This window comes from Cricetulus griseus, chromosome 2 (genome assembly GCF_003668045.3).
Source record: "Cricetulus griseus strain 17A/GY chromosome 2, alternate assembly CriGri-PICRH-1.0, whole genome shotgun sequence".
Lineage (NCBI taxonomy): Eukaryota > Metazoa > Chordata > Mammalia > Rodentia > Cricetidae > Cricetulus > Cricetulus griseus.
The window spans coordinates 453020928-453038332 of record NC_048595.1 but is presented as its reverse complement, the minus strand read 5'-3'; the positions used below and the strand labels follow the sequence as shown (position 1 = coordinate 453038332).

The 17405-nt window shown below is 44.6% G+C and overlaps 1 protein-coding gene across 9 annotated transcripts in view; it reads right to left on the bottom strand.

Annotated features, from left to right (window-relative positions):
- The window catches only part of Fer (FER tyrosine kinase), a 261687-nt gene extending 246186 nt beyond the window's left edge, over nt 1–15501 (bottom strand). For 8 of the 9 annotated variants that reach the window (XR_004768769.1, XM_027397739.2, XM_035441167.1 and 5 more), the window contains exon 1: nt 15371–15501. The gene's annotated coding sequence lies outside the window, so the exon portion shown is untranslated. Of the gene's footprint in view, nt 1–15366 lie in introns of all 9 variants that reach the window. The other variant, XM_027397740.2, reaches the window with a different exon arrangement.
- Between the last annotated feature and the right edge of the window lie 1904 nt (nt 15502–17405).

Sequence of the window (17405 nt, the reverse complement as noted above, 5' to 3'; positions counted from 1 at the left end):
TAAACCTTCCAGGGATGTTAACAAGACAAGTACAGCAGAAGACCGTGTTCATCTTTCTACATAGGGAGTGGCTTTGGAAGAAGAATGCTAGGTTGGACCCTTAACATCTAGCAAGGATGTACTTTAATTACCCTCCTCTAGAGAGCTCAGTTTTCTTTCCAATGGAGATGGCATATACCTATCATCAGAGCTTGGTGGGGTTAAATGGGATGAATAGTGCATCTGGTAATTAAGGTACTTATTTTAAAGTAGCTATTGCTAAGAACCATGAAAGAGCACAAAGGAGAAAGATGGAAGAGTAAATGGAGGAGAGTTACTTTTAAGTACAAGTGAAAACGGCACAGGAAATGGCTTAAAAGATTGAGTATGGCATAGGGCCTCATATGCTCTAAACTCCAGATATATAGCCATCTAGATGCCCTACAACCTTTCTACCTGACATATCAATTATGAAAGAGAGCAGCTTTCAAATTAAGGCCAAACAAATTTCTACTTTTCAAGAGATTAATTCCATCAGCAAAGAGTAAGAATAGCTTCCAAAGGCCCCTGTACTTGGAACAGGCTCAGCAGAGGCACACAAGAAGGAAGTGGTAACCCATGAAGGCAAATCGGCTAGGGCTGAGATGAACAGGCCATGGCAATCCCCAGCCTCCAAAGAGCTGGACTCAGGAAAACCAACTCTATGCTAATGTTCAGGAAAATTCTGGACTTTTTCATGTAAGTTAGTCTTTCACCAAAAGGAAAAACCTAATCCTCAGATCCAGACATCCCTTTAGCTAAATCCTCACATTTCTCCTTTAATTCAAAATTGTAAACATCTGCACAGAGGCCCTAGGATTCCACTGCAATTACAAACCAGCTTTCCCAAATCTCTAACCTACACCTCCAAGAATCCATATAAAAAGGATCTCAGGGTGGAAGTGTCATCTTCTGTGGTTAATTTTAACTGCCACCATGACGAAATCCAGAGTCATCTGGAGAGAGTCTCAGTGAGGGACTGTCTATAGGGTCTCCTATGGGAGTGTCTGTGAGGGATCACCTGGATTGCTTTCATTGAGTTAGGAGGATGTGCCCACCGAGGGTAGCAACAATCCCTAGGCAGATGGTCCTGAACTGTAGGAGACTAGGAAAGGGAAGCCAAGCACTAGCCTGTGTGCATTCATTGCTCTGTTTGTGATGCCACACGTGACATGACCAACTCCCTCAAGCTCCTGCCCCTAATTCTAACTTAGAATAAACTAGAATTTTAACCTAAATTAACTCCCTTTTTCCTAAATTGCTTTTGTCATGGTATTTTATCACAGCAGTAGGAAATGAAACATATTTTCTCCATCCCCATATCCATGAGTCTCAGAGAAACAGAGGGAAACTGGCCAGCTCCTTGGTGACATTTCCAAATCAAGGCTCCTCCTATCTCAGGCAAAATTTCCTTCCTCTGAGAATAAAGGGTGAGGGGAAGGTAAGGGAGAGTAACAGAGGGTAAACAGGACCCAGGCCTGTGTTCCTGATGTATGTGTGTCTGACTCACAGAGACCCCCGCCTCTGCCTCCTGGAGTGCTGGGGCTAAAGGTGTGGAGCACCGTGACCGGCATATCTAACACATACTAGTTAGTGCTTTACTAAAGCTGTCCCCAAACAATGAGTTTATATGTCTTTGAATTAATTAAGGATTTAACTGCATATCACTTCAGTCTTTCTGGAAACACAGAAACAAAGAATGGGGTTTCAAGAAGAAAAGCATTGTGAGTTTGGTGTCAGGCATTTGAAAACATAGGGCTGGCAGGCACACGGGCAAGAAGCAATATGGGGACTGGGGACTGGGATTCTGCCAATCAAAAGTATTAGCTGAGAAAAATAATCAGATCACAAGTGCCATATGCAAAATGTATTCGGATAAATGACAAGCAAAAATAAATTACTCATGAAATGACAATAGCCTTCTGAAGTATAAGAATCTAATATAAAGTAAAATAATCTAATATAAAGAGCACTAAAACGTTAACACAGGTGCAGAGGCCAAGGCAAAAATCAAAGGTTAGCAAATTAATAAGAAGAGGAAAGTAGTCCTACCTTACTAATACCACTGCTGGCCATGTCTTAGCTAAAGGAGCAGGTCCATGGTGAGGGATTACACATTTAAGGATGAGGAAGACACTTGAGAAAGTGTGCACTGAAGTCTCACGGAAGTGACCATAGGTCTAGCCAAAAGAACTGAGCTGTAGGGAGAAAGGTTAGGAGACAGAACTACTCACTACAGAGGAGAGAGGAGAGGGAGGAAAGGAGGGAGGGAGGGAGGGAGAGGAGAGAGAGAGAGAGAGAGAGAGAGAGAGAGAGAGAGAGAGAGAGAGAGAGAAATGCAGTAAACTGCCAGTTTTTCCCCTTCACCACATAGGACCACCACAGGGGCCTAACCTGCCTGCCCACAGCTTTCTCCCTTCTCTCCTCCCACAGTTGCCCCAGGCTGGCTCCTTTCTTTCCTACCCCCACTCCCAGTTCTGAAGAGCCTACTCTTCCTTTTCTCCATTTTCAAAGCATAAAACTAACTTCAGGCTGCAAGCACAGCAGAAACAGTGAGGTGCCACTCTTATTCAAAACCGTTAATGTGGTGCTGGAAATCCCAGGCGGCCCCACCCCTCGACAAAGAACGCTGGGCAAATACCCCTGCTGAAGTCCACAGACTTCCTGAGTAAGTGTTCCCAAATTTACCACCCTGTACCAAGTGCTCAGCCTGGAAGCCACGTGCATGCAAGCAACAGTAAACAGACCCGACAGGTTGTGCGGATACATTTATGCACATGGAGAAAAACAGGCCAGGAACTGAAGAGGGGGGAAGGGGAGACTCGGGAAGGGTTGGAGGGGTGAAAAGAGAAGGAGCTAAATGATACAATTATATTTTAACTACAAAAAAAATAGAGGGAAAAATGTTACAATCTGAAGAAGCAATTAGGTGTGTAAAAGATGACAAAGCGTTGAGGAAGATTTCCCCAACAAAGACATGTTTCTGTCTCAAACGCCTCGGTGTGCCCAAGTATATTCTGATTGGCTGGGTTTTTTCTCAATCTTGAAAACAGAGGCTCTTTTTGTTGTTGTTGTTGTTGTTGTTGTTGTTGTTGTTTTGGGTTTTGTTTTGGTTTTGGTTTTTTTGGAGACAGGGTTTCTCTGTGGCTTTGGAGGCTGTCCTGGAACTAACTCTTGTGGACCAGGCTGTTCTCAAACTCACAGAGATCCTCCTGCCTCTGCCTCCCGAGTGCTGGGATTAAAGGCATGCGCCACCACCGCCCAGCAACAGAGGCTCTTTTAGCCGGCCTCTTGCTCAAGGGTTCTTTTCTTTATCATTGGAGAGACAGAGACAGAGACAGAGACAGAGACAGGGACAGGGACAGGGGCGTGTGGAAGGCAGAGGGTAACTGTGTGTGGTTGGTTCTCTCCTTCCTTCAGCCTCCTCCGCCTGGGTTCTGGGGACTGAACTCTGGTCCCCGAGTGGGTTCTGGGGACTGAACTCTGGTCCCCGAGTGGGTTCTGGGGACTGAACTCTGGTCCCCGAGTGGGTTCTGGGGACTGAACTCTGGTCTCCGCCTGGGTTCTGGGGATTGAATTCTGGTTACTGGGCTCGCACTACAACCACTTTTTACCCACTGTGCCATCTCTCAGCCCCGATGTTTTTTTTCTTTTTCTTTTTCCTGTTCTGTGCTCTGCCATTCCCGTCAACTCTAACAGGAACCCAGTGGCACTGCACACAAGCCCCCAGAACTATCTGCTTCCTTCCAGTCAGAAAACTGAGCGGCTTTATCAGTCACAGTCTCCAAGTCTTCACTCTTCCAGTGGCCTTCACATCTCCAGACACCCTCACTGCCTCCAAACATGTCATCTCTTTCTAGATCTGACGTGGTTCTCAATGCCGACCTGACTGCAAATCTAAGCTCCGGGTAATTTCAAATGTCATTAAACCCCCCTTCTTCCACTAAACTGTAACTGAGGGAAGGGATCTCAATCCTAATATTGTTGATATTAGGAATCATACCACACCTGAGGCATAGCAGCCACCAAACAAGTGTAACTGAATGAGTGACATGTAAGGTAAATTACAGTTCTTTCTGACTAGTGCAGAGTGGTGTAATTTCTGATTAGTGCATAGTGGTGTAAAGTAGGGCTTTTGAATGGGTTCTTGTAGATGATACTTAAAATGATATTTAATGAATTGTAATCTTCATTTCTTTTATACTCTTTCAAAAAAGCATGCAAGTTATGCGATGGTGCTGTAGTATATATTACCACATACACTAGATAGGAATGGTAGAGGTCAAACTACAACTTGCAGCAGCAGCAGCTCTTCTCCCAGCACATGGAATCCCGGGATTGAACTCGGATCCTCGGGCTGGCAGGCACCTTTACCAGGCAACCCATCTCAGAGGTTCCCAATTTTTTTAGCTTTCTTTTCCTTTTATCTTTTAGGTTTTTTTTTTTCTTTTCTTTTCTTTTTAGGCAAGGTCTCACTACGTAGCCATTGTTGACCTGGAACAACTATGTAGACCAGACTGGCCTCAAACTCACAGAGATGTGTCTGTCTCTGCCTGCCAAGTGTTGAAATTAAAAATGAGTGCCACAAAGCCCTATGTACACTTGTTTTTAACTATGTGTATGTATGTGAGTCTATGAGTATACCACATATGTACAAGTCGCAATGGAAGCCAGAAAAGGGCATCAGATAGCCAGAAGATGGAGCCACCGGCAGTTGTGAGTCACCTGACACTGGCGCTGGGAACTGAATTCAAGTTCTCTGGAAGAACAGCAAGCATTCCTAACCTCCAATATTCCCATTTTTAAGATTTCTATGGAATAAAATACAGTATGTGTGCACCAATGTATACATTATGTAAATAATTAGTTCCTTACCAAATCAGAGTAAGCCACTCAATTTTTAATATTTAAAATTTTTGCCTCTCTTACTCACTTTGGCAGCACATATACTAAAATTTTTGCCTCTCTTGTGCAGATAACTGAATTACTTAGAATTTCACATTTCATCTTTTGCTGTGATATGGAAATGGTCACGCACAGAACAGAGAAAGCTATTCAACTGGATCCCATGGTCAATACTGGGCAGTTAAATATGTTTCCTTGAGACAGTAAAAGCACCAATGTGTTTTCTCTTAATCTCTAAGTCTTCTCTATAATTTTTAAGTAAAAAAATATTTTCACTAATAATGAAGTAGGTTCATTTGAAAACTAGTAACAACTTCATTGATGACATGCTCAAACAGGACTTTATTATACTATCAACTTGTGAATAAATGATATGTTCTTTGCATAACTTCATATGAATTACCATCCTTACCAGAACCCAGCAAAGACTACCACACCACAAACGAAAATAGGTTCTTTGTAGCACCCCTTAATGATGGGGGATGTCCTTCTGTATGCTGTGAATATATATTTCTCTTATTGATTGATGAATAAAGCTGTTTGTTTAGGCCAATGCAGAGGCAGGATGTAGCCAGACAGGAATTTTAGGCTGGGCTACCAGACTAGGAGAATTCCAGGAGGAGGAAGACAGAAAGTGAATGGCAAGGGAGATTCTGTGTAGCTGCCGAGGAAGAAAGAGACCTGGGCTTCCACCAGTAAGCCAAGACTATGTGGAGACACACAGATTAATAGAAATGGGTTAATAATTGAGAGAACTAGTCAATAAGAGGCCTTAGCAATCAGCCAAACAATTTGTAATTAATCTAAGTCTCTGTGTGTTTATTTGGAACTAAACGGCTATGGGACCAGGCAAGACAGAAACTTCCGTCTACAAGTGGGGCATTCTCTGGCCACATATGGATCTCAAACGTTTGGCAAGAATTTCCACGTAAAACCTGAAAAAAAGGTTAAAAAGAGATTCTGTAAACAAAAGAACAGAATCAAGCCAGGCGGTGGCGGGGCATGCCTTCAATCCCAGCACTCAAGAGGCAGAGGCAGGCAGATCTCTGATTTCAAGGACAGCCTGGTCTACAACATGAGTTCAAGGACAGCCAAAGTTACACAGAGAAATCCTGTCGCAAAATTAAATAAATAAATAAAAGAAGTAAGAGTAGGGCTCAAGAGATGGCTCAGTGGTTAAGAGCACTGGCTCCTCTTCCAGAGGACCTGGGTTCTATTCCCAGCACCAGCAAGGGAGTTCACAACTCTCTGTAACTCCAGTTCCAGGGAATCTGACACCCTCAGAGAGACACACATGCAGGCAAAACACCAATGCACATAAAAGTAAATAAATCTCGAAGAAGAAGGAGGAGGAGGAGGAGTTTTTTTTTAAAGTCATGTAAGGATGGAAAATACACAGAGAGTCTGGATACTGTATGCTACTGTGCTATCTTTGAATTGCTTGATTGCTGAGGAAGGTGCAACAGCTGCTAAAAGACATTTGATTATAAATGCTGCTGGATTAATCCATCCTATATATTTTGAAAATGGCTTAACTTCAAAATTTAAGTCTATGGACATGTTACTTTAGAAAAGAGGTTCTGCTTTTATTTCCACAGAAGATGAAATCTGTGGATTCCTTCCACACTATTATGGTTTGATCAAATGAGACCACCTGAAGCAGTGGCCCAGGTGATCCAATATCCAAAACAGCGGAGATGATACAGCCTCGGACTCCTGCAGCCAGGAGTTGGCCATGATTCTGGGTTTTCTCAGGATCCCATTGGAACTGATAGTGCCTCAAACAGCAGGAAGCAGTTTGGAGAGAACTACAGCCAAATTCCCAAATATTGTTTATGTTTGTTTTCATTTAAATGGGGTTGGTTAGAAATGGTTAATGATCACAGTCAATCTCTTTTTAAAGAAAAAACGGGATATGATATAGAAATGAATACATTGGTATGGATTTTGGTTTATTGATACAAATTTAAGGTCAATTTTGTTATAAGTATATTTCTACTCTTGTTTAGGTATTGTGTTTATACAGCTCATTTAGAAATGTAATGTATAATTAAATACAGATTATAGTCACCTATAATAGTCAAAAGTTAAAGACATCTTAGTTTTCTAGATATACAGAAATATATTTCATATTAAAATGGTTTATTAGGATTTTTCATAACAATGAGACACAACTGCTCCTGGCAACACCAATTACTTCAGAGAGGAAGATGGGCATCAAAGAAACTCATTATAGAGTTTGCCTTCAACATGGCAAGGATAGCTATTTGGACAAGAAACTGCTCTTCCATGGAATCCTTAATGTGACCTTGTCCAAACTGGACATGCAGGTTACAAAGAAAAGTAACTGTTGAACTTGCCAGGGGACAGGTTGGTCCTTCAAAGTTTTCTGCTTCACCAAAAAGTCTGTCAGACATCCTGGGCCTATAGGCTAAAGATGGATTCCCCAACCTTACAGAGGAAATTTAGGTGACTGCTCAACCAGCGAGATGTCTTTGTCAATTCTAGAGTTTATATATTATCCTACTGGGGTATTGATGGAGTTAAAGACACATAGTTATGGTTATGGTTTCTTTAGTTATGATAAAAGATTAGTTACAGATAAAACTTTAGACTTACAAGATAGATGATAGACTATTATCTTTAAATTTTGTCAAAAGTTAGTGAACTAAATATTGTTTGCTACAGTTCTTACTTGGTAACTGTTTTGTTATATATAATTTTACTACATTAAAGTTAAAACCTTCCTTTTTATTTAGACAGAAAAGAGGAGATGATGGGGGATGTCCTTCTGTATGCTGTGAATATATGCTTCTCTTATTGGTTGATGAATAAAGCTGTTTAGGCCAATGGACAGGCAGGATGTAGCCAGGCAGAAGTATAGGCAGGACTATCAGACTATAAGAATTCTGGGAGGAACAGAGGGAATGAATTGTGAGGGAGATGCCATGTAGCTGCAAGGATGAGAGAGACTCGGGCATTCTCTGATATGCCAAGACTATGTGGTCATATATAAATAGAAATGGGTTAATAATTAAGAGAGAGGTAGTCAATAAGAAGCCTGAGCTGCCCATCAAACAGTTTAATTAAGTCTCTGTGTTTACTTGGGACTAAAACGGTAGGATAGAAACTTCTGTCTACACCTTAATCTTCCCCCACTGACTTCTGCAACACCACAGATTCTCATCTCAAAAGTACTAAGACCAAATGGAACTCCCGTTTCTCAAATGTGTTTTTCTTCACAGACAGGGATTAAGTGGAGACGAAAACACTGGGAATGGCCTGGGATTTTGAAATCTCAAAATCCACTCCTAGTGACACACCTCCTCCCACCAGGCCACGCCTCCTAATCCTTCCCAAACAGTTCCAACTGGTGACCAAGCGTTCAAACATATGAGCCTAGGGGTTCAGATTCAAACCCCACAACAGCATCTAAGCCTGAATATCCAGGCGGTTGTTTCAAGGAAAGAGTACACTTTGAGTGAAGCTAGCAAAGTGCTTGCCACAAAAGTGTAAGGACCAGAGTTTATGTCCCCATCACCCACAAAAAGGTAAATTTTACATGTAAAATGAACACCAGTAAATTCAGACTGAAAATGGAGGCAGGAGGATCCCTGGGGCTCGGGGCTCGCTGGCCAACCAGCTTTATGTTCAATGAGATATCCCGTCTCAAAAACCAAGAGGAAGGGCTTGAGAGATGGCTCTTTGGCTAAGAGGAAATACTGCTCTTCCAGCAAGTTCAATTCCCAGCACCCATGTTTGGCAGTTCAAAACACACACACACACACACACACACACACACACACACACACACACACACACACACACACACACACACACACACACACACAATCAATCTTAAACAAAATAGAGAGGGACAACAACTCAGAGGGTGAAAGTGTCACAAGCCTTGGAGATCCCACAAACTCATGTAAAAAGCCAGATGCAGTGGTATATATAAGTAATCCCAGCACTCCTACAACAAGATGGGAGGCTGGAACAGGAATCAGAATCCTCTGGAAGCTCAAGAGCCAGCTAGCCTACACTACAAAGCACAAAGCCAGAAATGAGAAGACAGACCTACCTCAAACAAGGAAGAAGAAAACTCGAGCTGTAGCACAAGGGCACGGACCACATGAGGAAAGGGGAATCAAGGGAGGAGGAGGAAGGGAAGGGAGGAGGGGGGAGGGGAGGAGGAAAGGGGAAATCTAAAAGGTGGAGGGCAATAAAACATAAAACACTGACCTATGGCCTCCACCTGCTCCTGCGTGAACAATGCATGTGAGCTATGTGGCACACATAAAAGTATGTACTCTATCTAGCAAAACAAAATTCCCAAAATCTTAGAGAAACTTAAAATGATGGTTAACCTGGATGAAGCTGTCTGAGCACAGAAATCACCAGATTTTGAAGGAAACACAATTCAAGAGGGAAAAGACCCCATATAAACGTTTTCATGAAGCATCAGGCAGTGTGGCTGCTGGCCCTCTTTTAACAAATGTGCTTTCCTTTGTATACAGCGTCATGCTTAAAAAGAACCCCCACCAGCTGAGTGCGGGAAATCCTCCCAAGCTGCACAGGGGGAGCGGCAAGGACACAGCCCAGAGAAATATTCAGCTTCATGGAGAGAGCATCAGTAAGGCCACAAGCATTGAGCGCCTGAGGTATCAAGCAGGAGAATCTGTAAGCCAGAAAAGCTCTCCTGTCCTGCAGCCTCCCAGACACCAGCACATAAGAACCTTCACCTATGCATTAATTACATAACGGAAAGTCCCTAGCTCTCATTTGAGAAGCAAAAAATAATTAAAAGCATCAATGACTACAACTCTATTGGATCATCAAAAGTGTGAGGGGCTGCTTAAATTTTTTAATTAAATGTATTTCCCTTTACAGAAGTAGATCCTTGATTTGCAGATGCTCCAAGAACTGAGTTTAGGAAATTCCAAACATCTACTGGACTTTAAACTTCTCTAAGTGTTCATTTCTAACCACCCTTCTATGTAATATGACTGATTAAAAGCAACCTCAACGGGTGTAAAGCACACTTTTAATCCCAGGACCAGGGAGACTGAGGCAAGCCACTCTCTCTGAGTTTGAGGTCAGCCTGGTCTACATGGTGAGATACCCACCTCAAAAAGTTGAAACTAAGTTTTAAAATAAGTAAGTGCAACCCCACGTGGGTGATATAATTTTAAAGATGCCCTTTTGACTGGACCAATATAAGGGGCATTTTAAGACACTAAGTGCCTAAAATATAGAAGTGTTACACTATGGATACAATTTTCACCATAAAACTAATTTTCCTGTTTCTATAATAATTGACGTCACCTGCCGGGCATTGGTGGCGCACGCCTTTAATCCCAGCACTCGGGAGGCAGAGGCAGGAGGATCTCTGGGAGTTCGAGGCCAGCCTGGTCTCCAGAGCGAGTGCCAGGATAGGCTCCAAAGCTACACAGAGAAACCCTGTCTCGAAAAACCAAAAAAAAAAAAAAAAAAAAAAAAAAAAAAAATTGATGTCACCTATTTCACCTGCTTTTAACTGCTTGTTAGCATCTGCTTCAAATTTTAAATGCTGGATTCTTCATTATCAATTGCACAAAATCAGCATAACAACAATGACCAAAAACAGAGGACAGACTTCCTTTTTAGGGAAAGAGGAATTCCCTTAGTCTCAACAATAAAAAACAACCCGGGATGCCTCAAGTATTTCTTACTGATAAGCCATACATTTCTGATGACGTTCTTCAATAAATAGAGCAAATCCAATTTGTGTCTCTAGTGCTGTTACTGTCAACACCTTCATCCTGAAATGCTTGAGTGGGAAAGGAAGACAAAACCACAAGTGGCATCTAGAAACCATACTAGAACGTCACGCATGTGACTGTCGGGTACTTGGATGGGGGAGGAGGACACTGAGAATCACTCACTTAAATCCAAATGTATGCGGAAGGATGGGCCAGTGGATGGCTTTCCCTTAGTGCTCCCAACACCCATAAAGCCTAGGGGCCGGCTTACCCCAGTGTTCCCAACATCCATAATCTGTCCACACTTAAACTGTTGTCTTTTTTAAAAACTAGAGTCCATAATTAAACAATTTAAACTTTAAACAGATTGAGTGAATGTGATCCAAAGTGGTAGTGCTAATAAGAAATTTAAGGAAGAAAAAAGTATTTGAAAGCTGAGCAGTGGTAGCGCACGCCTTTAATCTCAGCACTGGAGAGGCAGAGGCAGGTGGATCTCTGTGAGTTCAAGGCCAGCCTGGTCTACAAAGCTACACAGAGAAACGCTGTCTCGAAAAAAAAAAAAAAAAAAAAAACCAAAAAAAAAGTAAGAAAACCAAATTTACCTTCTCTCTACAATTTTAATACTTTTGCTTCAAAAGAAAGGAATTCATGGCACACTCAACCAACAACAAATAGCATCCTAAAGATGAAAGAAAAATACTTTAAGAATTGAAACTATTGATCTGACAGAGGGGAGTAGGAAAAGATGGAAAATCCTTAGGGAAGAGAGAGGAAGGGAGGAAGATAAAATAATATGGATCAAACTATTAACTATCAAAAAATCTATAATGCAAATAATTCAGTGTAGATATATGTAGATATGTAGATATACATATACAGTTTTAATCAACTTTTCTCATCTGGGCTTGAGGTATCCCCTTCAACAGCCAAAGACCACCTAACAAAAAACAAAATCCCTAATACCAGAAACAAGAAGCCCTCTTTTGCATTGTTGGCCACGGCTGTCAGAGAGACTCCCAAAACAGAGCCTAATGCTGCTGCTCTTGGTTACACCCCAGATTGGAAGAGGTTCTATGCACCTCAGAATCAGGGCCCAGAGGCCGGAGCTGGAACTGATCTGAGTGTCCCTTCCTGAGGACTAGCTTTGCTGGTAGCAGAAGGTGCTTGCCCGAGTGCTCTCTCACTCCACACCAGAACACCAGAACAGATAAAAAGCAATGCAAAGAGCTTGAATGCAAAAGCTGAGTGCTTCCTAACTTCAGGCATTTTTAAATACATTGTCTCATTTCTTCTGCATAACTACTGTATGAGGTAATTTTATCTTACTCATTTAATAGAAGAGGAAACTATGATTTGATGATATTAAGTAATTTGTCCAAGATCCCACAAAAAAGAAACTGGAGCTGAAACCCAAGTTACATGGCTTCAAAATAAACCGTTCTTCTTCTCACTACACTTTCCCAACCTGGCAAGGAACTCTGTCATTAAAATTTCCAGACTTTTAATTAATACTTACTAAGGAAAGAGATAATATCAAGCTTATAATGAATGGTAATAATGTAGACTGAATATTAGTCATAGTTTTATAACTACAGATGAAGATTTAAGAAATAATTACAAGTTATGCATGACATTACATTCTTTAAAGCTGAATATGTAATATCCCTAAAATGCAGATATTTTTCTTAAAATTTATTTTCTTAGAAAGGTACTAAGTGAACTTCAGTTTACCTACATAATTTTGAATTTCAGAAACTCTTGAAGACCCCATAATGTGGCAGTCATATATCAGTTAAGTATATTCGAGGTAAACTATGACTGTACTTGTTTTGACAGAATAAAAAAAAAAAAAAAGGAGCTACTTTATTCTGATTTCTTTGTTCCAGCTCTAACATGCCCTCTATTCTGTTTTTCTGGATCCAGAAATGGCTAAGTTAGGGTAGCCAAGCCTCAAGCTCAGGAACTCTACAAATGTAGGTGCAGAGGTAGACCCAGTGGAATGTATTTCACCCAACCTTGACAACTGGTAGAGTGTGGTGTGTTAAATGGCAAGCTTAAAGAGAAAGAAGGGGAGAAGAGGCAGGGAAAGGGGAGCTCTGGTGAAAACCTAGTATGTAGTTCACCACTTCCACGTTAGCTGAATTCACTACTGGAGTCGAAAGACTGTAACCATACCCCCTTTCATGTCTCAATAAAACAATAGGCAGACCACAATAAGCATGCCAAAGACAATAAAAACCTTATCGTCTCTAAATTCTGATAAATACCTCCTAAATATTTCAGAAATTAGTGTATACAAAGATAGGTATAAAATCTTTCTGGAACTAAAAGGACACAAATATTTAAGAAAAACTCAAAGGCTGAAAAGATACAATTACTATATGTGTGTGAATTAAGACCCACTTTTATTCCTTTATTAGAAGTTCTGCATTAAGATACTCCTTTATTAACACTAGACACAACACTGAAGATAGTTTTGAAGTCCTGTTGAAATACGGGAAAACCTTGTAAATAGCTACATAGTCTCCATGAAGAAGGTCAAAGTTATTTATTTTCCTAAGCCACATTTCTAAACTCGTTTCCATCACAAAATATATTCTTCCAAAACAACATGCCTAAGATTGATCCGCTTTATTCAGCTATACGATCAAAACACTGAATAATTGATCATCCCTTTGTTCTCAATCCAGAAGATGTACATTATGGCACAAAACTACCATCTACTAACACAAACCCAAGCGTAAAACTCTGGTGTAAAGGACAAGCTTGCAGGATACTTTCCTGTGACTACCAGAATGAACTTTACTAACCTGGGCCTTAGATAAAAGGTTCCCTCACAAACGCACACTGAGAAGTGCTCTGTGTAACTTAATTACCGTTGTCTTCTTCCTGTTACTATTCAGTTTTACTGTTCCCACTTATAAACTAGTACCTTTCGATATTTAGGTGTACTATACAGTTAGCTTTTCAAATCTTGATCATTTCAGTCCCTCTGCTGTTAGGGAACCGCTGTGTAAAAGGTACTGCTGTCATAAATGAAACATATAAATAACAAGTGCAACCCACTTTCTCTGTATAACTTCTCTGTGTTTTTGATAGTGGGGGAGGGGGAACTGCAAATTTGAAGAGTTCACAGAAAAGTTAGAGCTACATGGCAGCTAAGAATGAAATGCAAGTGTTTTGTCTACAAAAGGCTAGACTATTTCTCCTACATAGTGACATCTACCTTTGAAGCAGGGCAGAAGACGCATTAACAGGACACTACATAGCTAGTGCATATTAGTACTGTCAATGCAGAAAAGAAACAGATCTTCACCAAAGGTCTTTTATGGAAGAAAACCGAAAGTGTGTCCAAGAACGCCTATGTGCTCTCTTCAAACTTCCCCAGGACCTTTGAAAACCCTTAACGTGAAGGCTATCAGAAAATCTTTTCTTGGCTGTAAAAGAGACACTCAACCTTTTACATCCTGTGGCGCTTCCACACAACATCAGAAACACTACGGAGGTATGTTCACACCTCCCTGCACCGAGCAATGCATTTTTGCAGTACTGTTTTTTCCTCTTAATCCTATCCCTTATTTCACATGCGGACTGCAGTTTTTAGACGTCAACCACTATTATCTTCAGATTTTCTTTTTCACATCAAACTTTTATATAGTGCCTTCAGGTGAGAAGTTTTTCTTAAAATGCCTGAAAACTCCTGGACAAGTTAGATGAGCATATGTTAGGTAAGACCGCTGTGAATAACGTTTCTTCAGAAGGAGAAGTATTAAAAGTCTCCTTGTTCCTACATCCTAAGGTGAATGAAAAATGAGAGTTTGCCCTAACCCTTAACAGATTTAGACTGCAATGGCATTCCCAACAAAATCACAAACGTACAGGAGAGGACAAATCCACCACCTCGTGGAAACTTAGTCGTTCAGAAGCGCCCTGGCTGTCTCTGCAAAGCTAACCTCACGTTGCAGAGAGCTGACCCGAAGAGGAGTCCAAGGAGGACACGGGGGTGCCTCCAGACACCCCAGACCCCAAACAACCCTTAGGGCGAATAAAATCAATCGCCCCAGACTGCCGGCTTCGCCCCGGGAGTTCACATCTGGGGCAGCCCCAAGGGTAGCCCTGAACAGGCGGGGCGGCGGGACCTGAGGCTGGGGGAGGCGACACAGGGGTGGTGTCGGGGTGGTCCTGCGGGGACAGCAGGCTGGGGGTGACCCGGGCGAGGGCGGCCAGGGGTGAGCAGCCAGGAGGGGTGTGGGCACGGGGAGCGCGGAGCGAGGAGCGCCAGGAGGGAAGGGGTGCGGGGCTCGCAGCGCCGCAGCCGCAGCCCCCGACCCCGCCCGACGCCCCGCAGACCCGCGACCCGCGACGGGGCGGGGCCAGGCGCCCGCCTCGGCCGGCACCGCCCCCTCAGCCTCCGGGTCCGTCCGGGCGAGCGGGCGGGACCCGAGCCCAGCCCGGAATGCTCGGTGGCGGGCAGGATGGGGCGAGCGGCCGACCCCGCAGCCAGCCCCGGGCGGGGACGGAGCTGGCTGGGGGCGGAGGGCGAGCCTCGGGGCAGCCCGCGCCCGCTGGGCCAGAGCCCGGCGCCCCGCTGCGGGCGGGGACGGTGGCCCCCGCGCTGAGCTCGCCTTCCGGCCTCCTTCCCACCTCCCGGGGCGTTGCCCCGGGCAACGGTGCCTACCGACGGCGGCGTGAAACGCACCTACCTAGAACCTGACAAGCAGGAGCCCCTCAGACCCGGGAGCCAGCCGCCACCCGGCGTCACGGGGGCCGCTGCAGCCAATGGGAGCCGCCGTCGCCAGCCCCCGCAGCCAATCCCGCCACACTCCGGTCTCCGGGCACCCTGAGTCCTCAGCCAATGAGCAAGCGCGAGGGGCGGGCGCTGCCGCGGGCCCCAACCCCCTCCTCTCCTCCCTCCCAGGAGGCGGGCGCGGCCCATTGGCCCGGGCCCGCGAGGGGCGGGGCTTAGCGGCTGGGCGCGGGCGGGGCTTGTGGGCGGGGCTTGCGGGCGAGCGGAGGCGGGGCGAGCGCCGCGGCCGCCGCCCTGGGGGCCGCTTCCCCGTGGTCCTCGAGGAGCCCGCTTCTCCCAGCCCAGCTACCGGCGCGCGGCGGCGGCGGCGGCGGCGGCGGCGGGCGGCGGCGGCGGCGGCGGCGGGACGGGCGCGGAGGCGGGACGGGCGCGGAGGCGGAGGGGCCCAGACAGGAAACTCGAGGAGGCTCGCACGGCCGGAGCCGGGAAGTGGCCTGGCCGGGTGATAAGCTGGGGCAGCCGGACAGGGTCAGCTCCGGGCGAGCGAGCGAGCGAGCGGCCGGAAAGGAGGCGAGACTAGACGGGCAGCGCCCGCGGGTCCTCCCCACCCCAGCAGGCTGCGCACCGCACCGCACCGCACCGCACCGCACGGCTGCTCTCCCTTCCCGCGTTCTGCCTGCGGGTGCTGCAGCCTGGCCCCCTGAGAGCGCCTTGGCGTTTCTGCAGCGTGTCAGCGCCGGCTTGCCCCACTCCTGAGCGCCCGGCGCCTGCGACCCTGACGAGCTGAGGCTCTCTGGGAACGTGCGTGCCGTGCCAGGTGAACCGCCGGTCCCGGGAGCGGTCCCCTCCGAAGTACTCACCTCTAGGAAAGTCTGGGAAGCTAGAACTCAAAACTGATTGGCTCTTCCCACGAGGGCTGGTTTCTGAAGCGCCCCTCGCCCATTTGGTGCAAAGTGAGTAATGTGCACCGAGCAGATCTTACTAGGTGATCTGGAGCTCTGTGATAGGTGTTACTCGTCACCGAGCGCCACTCCCGTATTTGCTTGTAGCACGCTTTTTAAGGCATTCTGTCTCCTACGTGACCTCAACCACATTGGTCGCGTGCAGCAAGTCTAGCAACCCCATTTCCACTCCCACCCTTAAAACCTTTGAGTTAGGTGAGAGCCAAAGAGGAAAGATGAATACTTTTCATGCCAAATGGTTATTCACTCAAGTCCTTTTCAGAGCCCCAAGAAACCAAACATACTGTAAGGACACAGAAGTGTCGAAGCCCTACTGTTCAAAATGGATGAGACTCTTCCCTTCTTTTCCTCAGAAAGCAGTTACTAAGTACTCTTGTCTTCTTTATGATCCAGAGTTATCTTTCTCAAGAACTTGGAAGGTATCAGTCTCAGAGCGCTTAAAACCCCGGTTGAATCCCAGCAAGGGTAGAGGAAACCCCTAACAAACCTGGGAACCGGTATCTTTCAAAGTTCAGAGATACCAGCAAAAAATAGCCCCCATCTCCCAGTTTCTGTCAAACACTAGAACTCTAATTTAAATTTCGAAACTACCTCGGGCATAAGGATTGCTTTTTCTCTTAGAACACAAATGGCACCCCAACAATCCACTGTAGATGGGACAAATCGTTCCAGGTTCTCTTACCTGAGTACTGGTTATTGTTCGTTGTGAAAATCTAAATAATGGGTGGCATCTACTCATCTACAGAAAAGGGTGAAATCCATGTCTTTTCCATTCTCTTGGGTAACGCCTTGGACAAGCATCACATTCTGGTTTAATGCCTATTTGACAATAAAGTTGCCTTCCTTCTCTTACATAATTTTATCAGTGAACTCCAAATTAAAATGATGTTTTCTATGTATTTTCATAGTTCTATAATGACATAAATAGCCTCCTAATATTCTAGTTAGTTTTCTATAAGAATTGAATGTTGCATGTGTCGTGTCAGTGTGGGTGAAATAAATAAAAGTTTATGCAAGTATTAAATGGTT